Source organism: Bos javanicus, chromosome 5, assembly GCF_032452875.1.
Source record: "Bos javanicus breed banteng chromosome 5, ARS-OSU_banteng_1.0, whole genome shotgun sequence".
NCBI lineage: Eukaryota > Metazoa > Chordata > Mammalia > Artiodactyla > Bovidae > Bos > Bos javanicus.
Genome location: NC_083872.1, coordinates 97,239,228 through 97,247,345, shown reverse-complemented (window position 1 = coordinate 97,247,345; position 8,118 = coordinate 97,239,228). Strand labels below are relative to the sequence as shown.

The 8,118-nt window shown below is 41.8% G+C and overlaps 1 non-coding gene across 1 annotated transcript; it reads right to left on the bottom strand.

Moving 5' to 3' along the window:
* Positions 1-578: 578 nt before the first annotated feature.
* TRNAC-GCA (transfer RNA cysteine (anticodon GCA)) lies at positions 579-650 on the bottom strand. The gene has a single exon. It is a non-coding gene; the product is annotated as a tRNA-Cys (tRNA).
* Between the last annotated feature and the right edge of the window lie 7,468 nt (positions 651-8,118).

Below are 8,118 nucleotides of genomic sequence, written 5' to 3'. Positions count from 1 at the left end.
TAAATTAGGGTTCATTCTTGGTGTTGTACAGTCTATGAGTTTTGACAAATGTATAGTGACATGCATCCACCAATGGAGAATCACACAGTACAATTTCATTACCCTAAAAATTCCTTTTTGGAGTGCTTCCCTGATGGCTCAGATGGTAAAGAATCTGCCTGCAATACAGGAGACCTGGGTTCGATTCCTGGGTTGGGAAGTATTCTTGCCTGGAGAATGCCATGGACAGAGGAGCCTGATGGGCTACAGTCTATGGGTTTCCAAACAGTTGGATACAACTGAGTAACTAACACTTTGTCTCTTCATCCTTCCTTCCTACCAACCCCTGGCAACCATTGATCTTTTTACTGTCTCTATAGTTTTACCATTTCTGGTATATCATATGGTTGTAATCATACAATGTAGAATTTTCAGACTGGCTTTTATTTAGTAGTATGCATTTAAACTGTTAAGTAATACACTCAGTCGTGTCTGACTCTTTGTAACCCCATGGATGGTAACCTACCAGGCTCCGTGGTCCATGGGATTTTCCATGCAAGAATACTGGAGTGGGCTGCCATTTCCTTCTCCAGGGGATCTTCCCAACCCAGGGATCGAACCTGGGTCTCCTGCATTGCAGACAGATGCTTTACCATCTGAGCCACTAGGGAAGCCAGAAAACAAAGATCATGGCATCTGGTCCCATCACTTCATGGGAAATAGATGGGGAAACAGTGGAAACAGTGTCAGACTTTGTTTTTTTGGGCTCCAAAACCACTGCAGATGGTGACTGCAGCCATGAAATTAAAAGACGCTTACTCCTTGGAAGAAAAGTTATGACCAACCTAGGTAGCACATTCAAAAGCAGAGACATTACTTTGCCAACAAAAGTCCATCTAGTCAAGGCTATGGTTTTTCCAGTGGTCATGTATGGATGCGAGAGTTGGACTGTGAAGAAAGCTGAGCGCTGAAGAATTGATGCTTTTGAACTGTGGTGTTGGAGAAGACTCTTGAGAGTCCCTTGGACTGCAAGGAGATCCAACCAGTCCATTGTGAAGGAGATCAGCCCTGGGATTTCTTTGGAAGGAATGATGCTGAAGCTAAAACTCCAGTACTTTGGCCACCTCATGTGAAGAGTTGACTCATTGGAAAAGACTGATGCTGGGAGGGATTAGGGGCAGGAGGAGAAGGGGACGACAGAGGATGAGATGGCTGGATGGCATCACTGACTCAATGGACGTGAGTTTGAGTGAACTCTGGGAGATGGTGATGGACAGGGAGGCCTGGCATGCTGCGATTCATGGGGTGGCAAAGAGTCGGACACGACTGAGCGACTGAACTGAACTGATGGATTTAAAGTTCCTCAATGTCTTTTCATAGTTTGATGGCTCATTTCTTTTTAGTGCTGAATGCTATTCCATTTTCTGGATGTACCATGGTTTGTTTATCCATTCACCTACTGAAGGGCCTCTTGGTTGCTTCCTGTTTTTGACAATTATGAATAAAGCTGCTATAAACTTCCACATGCAGGCTTCTGGGTGCACATGTATTTTCAAGTCCTATGGGTGAATACCAAAGGTTGTGATTGCTGGATTACTTTGTAAAAAGTATATTTAGTTTTTAAGGAGCCACCAAACTGTCGTCGAAAGTAGCTGTACCTTTTTGCATTCCCACCAACAATGAATGAAGGTTCTTTCTGTCCACATCCTCACCAGCATTCGGTGTTTTTGATTTGTGCCATTCTAGTAGGTGCATAGTGGCATCATTGTTTTAACTTGCATTCCCCTGATGACATATGATGGGGGGGGGCGTCTTTTCATATGTTAATTCCCCATCAGTATATCTTCTTAGGGGAGGTGTCAGATTAGATTTTTTTGCCCATTTTTTAATCAGGTTGTTCTTTTCTTATTGTTGAGTTTTAAGAGTTCTTTGTATATTTTGGATAACGGTCTTTCATCAGACACATCCTTGGCAAATATGTTCTTGCAGTCTTTGGCTTATCTTTTCATTCTCTTGAGTTTCTACTCATTTTTAAAGAGTAGCTCAGTGCTTACCTTCTGTGACATTTGGCCTGTCTCTTCCCTTCCCCAGCAGTTGATCTCTGTTGACTTTGTACTGACACTGCACCTTTTGCAAACATCCATCATATTGCAAATATTTACCTGGCAGACTGTGAGATTCTTGAGGAGAGGGTCATGCCACTCATTTTTGCATTTCCAGAGCAAAGCGCAGTGTCTGGCATTAATTAGGTACTCAGTACATGTGTGTTGAACCGAAGTGTAACATGAGGACGTGCTGACCTGGGCAACCCCTGCCTCCCTCAAAAGCACAGGGGGAGTCTCTCCTTCAGCAGAGACATGTGCTCTGGGAATGACGGACATTCTGGTACTGGTTACATCACATCTTCACTTAGACAGAGGTATTTTTGGTAGGTTCTAGATGCAAGCCATCCGATCCACACCAGAGAAGCCACAGGGGGGCAAGAAACTAAATGCCCTCCCCACTCATGACAAAATATTTGTGAAACACTCAGGTTCTCCCTGGGCAGAGAGAGCCTGTTCATCACGGACACATAATCTTTCAGAGAGTGTATCCCTGCTCATCTTTCTACTCTTCTATCCATGTCTGCATATTTGCATGGACAGAAGCTTCACTTTGATTTACCATTCCACCTGCCTCCAGAAGGGGTCCCAGGTGGCGTTAGTGGTAAAGAACCCACCTGCAAGGCAGGAGACACATGAGATGTAAGTGCTGATCCCTGAGTTGGGAGAGCATGACAACCCATTCCAGTATTCTTGCTTGGAGAATCCGATGGACAGAGGAGCCTGGTGGACTACAGTTTGTGAGGTCCCAGAGAGTCAGACACGACTGAAACCTCCAGAAAGTCTCTTCTGGTTTCCTGAATGGAGCCAGTATGCACAAGCGCACATGGGAGCCAAGGTTGTGAAATTCCGCCTGAATTTCTTTCACAGATCAAAAAGTTTCACCCTTTAAAATCAAAACCCTGTCCTCCCTCTCTGCTGTCTCTACTTCCCTTTTCCTTCTGTTTCTTCTCACTTCTCATCTCTGCCTCTCTTTCCTTTGACGTGCAGTGTTTTTGTAAAACTGCCCCCTCCCTGACCCATCTACTCTTTGGCATTTAGCTCAGAATACAGAATCTTTTTCTCTCAGCGGAGTTTCTTCTGAGACCAGCCTCTGCATCCAGGGTTGGGTTCAGCCCTCGGGCAGAGTAATTGGGAAAAGAAAGAACTTTCACATGGTTTATAGGCTTGTGACCATTTTAACTTAATCGACATGAATGCAGAGACATTCAGAGGAAAAGTAAAGAAAAATCCCATGAAAGATCATCAGATGTTTTGTCTGTGAGACTTAAGGCTTTTGATGTTAGTCAGGGAAAACGTGTGGATTCTTGACAGAATTTTGCAACTTCACAGGGTGTTTTAGAGATATTTAGAGAATAGTCATTATTAGCATTTTGGATCAATTTAGGTAATTTAAAAAGTTACCAAAGTTTTCCAACTTGTAAAAAATTCAAATAAGATGAGAGTCTACAGGGTAGAAACTTTCATGTCCTTCTAGATTCTTCTCCCTTCCCTCCTGCTGCTGCTGCTAAGTCGCTTCAGTCGTGTCTGACTCTGGGCGACCCCATAGATGGAAGCCCACCAGGCTCCCCCGTCCCTGGGATTCTCCAGGCAAGAACACTGGAGTGGGTTGCCATTTCCTTCTCCAACGCATGAAAGTGAAAAGTGAAAGTGAAGTCGCTCAGTCGTGTCCGACTCTTAGCGACCTCATGGCCTGTAGCCCACCAGGCTCCTCCGTCCATGGGATTTTCCAGGCAAGAGTACTGCAGTGGGTGCCATTGCCTTCTCCGTCCCTTCCCTCCAATTTTACTCTTTCCTAAGATGAATCACAGATTGACTTTCCTTTTGGACATTTTTTTTCTGTGCATCTGCATATGTTCATAATTCTATTACTATTATTGTTTTATGTATATGATCATTTTATACAATTCACTCTGCGATGTTCATGTTTTCAATAGACCTTGGGAATCTCATGTCAGTGCACCCAGAACTACCTCACTCATCTCCAGTACAAGGTTTTTGTACCATGGAGTGCTAAGCCCCTTTAGTCGTTCTGTTCCATTTTGGTTTATCATAGTACGTATTTTGTTGTTCAGTCATGTCTGACTCTTTGTGACCCCACGAACTGTAGCCCACCAGGCTCCTCTGTCCATGGGTTTCTCCAGGCAGGAGTACTAGAGTGGATTGCTGTGCCCTCTTCCAGGGGTCTTCCTGACTCAGGGATGGAACCCGTGTCTCTTAAGTCTCCTCTGTACCATGGAGATGTCACTAATTAAACATTTCCCCAGGGAGGGGTGTTTGGCTTGTTTCTTTCCTTCCCTTCCACCTTTTTTTTTCTTTTTTTATTTTCTGTTTTAAACAAACAAAAAAAAACCGATAAATGTCCTTACACATATATTTTCCTATGTATGTGTATTTCTGTTGGATGTTATCAAGCCTTATAACTTGTTGCTGTTTTGAGTGAGATTAAACATCCACCCCCCCCTTTTTTTGGGTCCATTTGCTTTTCTTTATTTCAAATTGTTAATTTGCTTTGTTTACTGTTCTTTGGAGTTATATGCATATTCTTATTTTCAGGGGCTTTCTCCCAATATTTATTGTGAAAAATTTCAAGCATGCTGAAAAACAGAAAGAACTGTATAGCAGACATCCATGAACCCACCATTTAAAATTTATCAATTTAATCATCATTAACATTTTGCTATTTTTACTTTATCACTTATCTTTCCATCAATCCTTTTATTCATTTATCAAGCCACCTTATTTCTGTGTACTTCAAAATAAGTTGTCACTATCTGTACTCTAAATAATCTAGATGTTTATCAATAACAGACTTTAATATTTGTTTACAGGCCTTCTTACTTTTTGAAGTAAAATTTACGAACAGTAAAATGTACACATCTTTTTTTTTTTTTTAATGTACACATCTTAAGGGTACAGTTTAGTGCAGGGAGCTTTTCGTATATTAACAGTAGCAATCTTTCTAAATATATATACACACACACACACACACACACACATATATATACACACACAAGACCAGGAGCTGACTGTGGCTCAGACCATGAACTCCTTATTGCCAAATTCAGACTGAAATTGAAGAAAGTAGGGAAAACCACTAGACCATTCAGGTATGACCTAAATCAAATCCCTTATGATTATACAGTGGAAGTGAGAAATAGATTTAAGGGCCTAGATCTGATAGATAGAGTGCCTGATGAACTATGGAATGAGGTTCATGACATTGTACAGGAGACAGAGATCAAGACCATCCCCATGGAAAAGAAATGCAAAAAAGCAAAATGGCTGTCTGGGGAGGCCTTACAAATAGCTATGAAAAGAAGAGAAGCGAAAAGCAAAGGAGAAAAGGAAAGATATAAACATCTGAATGCAGAATTCCAAAGAATAGCAAGAAGAGATAAGAAAGCCTTCTTCAGCAATCAGTGCAAAGAAATAGAGGAAAACAACAGAATGAGAAAGACTAGGGATCTCTTCAAGAAAATCAGAGATACCAAAGGAATATTTCATGCAAAGATGAGCTCGATAAAGGACAGAAATGGTATGGACCTAACAGAAGCAGAAGATATTAAGAAGAGATGGCAAGAATACACAGAAGAACTGTACATAAAGATCTTCACGACCCAGATAATCACGATGGTGTGATCACTGACCTAGAGCCAGACATCCTGGAATGTGAAGTCTAGTGGGCCTTAGAAAGCATCACTACGAACAAAGCTAGTGGAAGTGATGGAATTTCAGTTGAGCTATTCCAAATCCTGAAAGATGATGCTGTGAAAGTGCTGCACTCAATATGCCAGCAAATTTGGAAAACTCAGCAGTGGCCACAGGACTGGAAAAGGTCAGTTTTCATTCCAATCCCAAAGAAAGGCAGTGCCAAAGAATACTCAAACTACCGTACAATTGCACTCATCTCACATGCTAGTAAAGTAATGCTCAAAATTCTCCAAGCCAGGCTTCAGCAATATGTGAACCGTGAACTTCCTGATGTTCAAGCTGGTTTTAGAAAAGGCAGAGGAACCAGAGATCAAATTGCCAACACCACTGGATCATAGAAAAAGCAAGAGAGTTTCAGAAAAGCATCTACTTCAGCTTTATTGACTATGCCAAAGCCTTTGACTGTGTGGATCACAATAAACTGTGGAAAATTCTTCAAGAGATGGGAATACCAGACCACCTGATCTGCCTCTTGAGAAATTTGTATGCAGGTCAGGAAGCAACAGTTAGAACTGGACATGGAACAACAGACTAGTTCCACATAGGAAAAGGAGTACATCAAGGCTGTATATTGTCATCCTGCTTATTTAACATATGCAGAGTACATCATGAGAAACGCTGGACTGGAAGAAACACAAGCTGGAATCAAGATTGCCGGGAGAAATATCAATAACCTCAGATATGCAGATGACACCACCCTTAGGGCAGAAAGTGAAGGGGAACTCAAAAGCCTCTTGATGAAAGTGAAAGAGGAGAGTGAAAAAGTTGGCTTAAAGCTCAACATTCAGAAAACGAAGATCATGGCATCCGGTCCCACCACTTCATGGGAAATAGATGGGGAAACAGTGGCAGACTTTATTTTTCTGGGCTCCAAAATCACTGCAGATGGTGACTGCAGCCATGAAATTAAAAGACTCTTACTCCTTGGAAGGAAAGTTATGACCAACCTAGATAGCATATTCAAAAGCAGAGACATTACTTTGCCAACAAAGGTCCATCTAGTCAAGGCTATGGTTTTTCCTGTGGTCATGTATGGATGTGAGAGTTGGACTGTGAAGAAGGCTGAGCACCGAAGAATTGATGCTTTTGAACTGTGGTGTTGGAGAAGACTCTTGAGAGTCCCTTGGACTTCAAGGAGATCCAACCAGTCCATTCTGAAAGAGATCAGCCCTGGGATTTCTTTGGAAGGAATGATGCTAAAGCTGAAACTCCAGTACTTTGGCCGCCTCATGTGAAGAGTTGACTCATTGGAAAAGACTCTGATGCTGGGAGGGATTGGGGGCAGGAGGAGAAGGGGGCGACAGAGGATGAGATGGCTGGATGGCATCACTGACTCGATGGACGTGAGTCTGAGTGAACTCCGGGAGTTGGTGATGGACAGGGGGGCCTGGCATGCTGCGATTCATGGGGTGGCAAAGAGTCAGACATGACTGAGCAACTGATCTGATCTGATATACACATACACACACACACACATATATATAAGGTATTTTTTCCCAATCTGCTTCTTACTTTTTAACTTTGTTATGATATCTTTCACACACAGAAATGGAAAATTTACATAGTCAATCTATCAAAAATTTTCTTTATTCATTCTCAGGGCTGTGTTTGCTTAGGAGGATGTCTCCCATTCTAGTACTACTTTTTACATTTCATATTTTCAGTGCTTTGGTAGTGTTAGGTAGAAAAATTTAAATCCACATTAAATTAAATTTTTGTATAGGGAGGGATACAATCTAGCTTTTGCCATGTGGAAACCAGTTTTCTCAAAGCCAAACATTCTTTTTAGAATTCTCTGCTGTAGTCTTTGACTGAGTTTGCTCCAAATCATAGAATAGTTGGAAGAATGAAGAGAGAAAAGGCAAAAGATTGTTGGAATGGAGATTCTAAAGGTCTCTCTAAAATTTTCTGCAACAACTGGATGGAATGATTCCTGGCATAGAACAGTGAACATGCAGGGTTAGTCGGGTTAGTTGCATCTCCTAAATAATACTGTTTTCTAACTTAAACAACATGGTAAGATGATTCAGAGTTTGGGAATTGCAGCATCTGTACTTTTTAGTGGTGATGTCTGTGAATGAGTTAGAACTCAAATATGAAGTTTGTAGGATAAAACCTGTATTGTTACTGATTAATGAGTCTGTAGCCATGGAAATGAGAGAGAGAGAGAGAGAATGAAGACAGCAGCTGAGAGCGGGCAAATGGGGGTCTGGTCTATGCCTTGTGGAGTCACTTTTGAGGTAGAGACACTGTACATTTTGGCAAGGGGGTATGACCCAGGGTTTGAGAAAAAAGGTAGCAAAAGCAATTTGAACATGTAGTT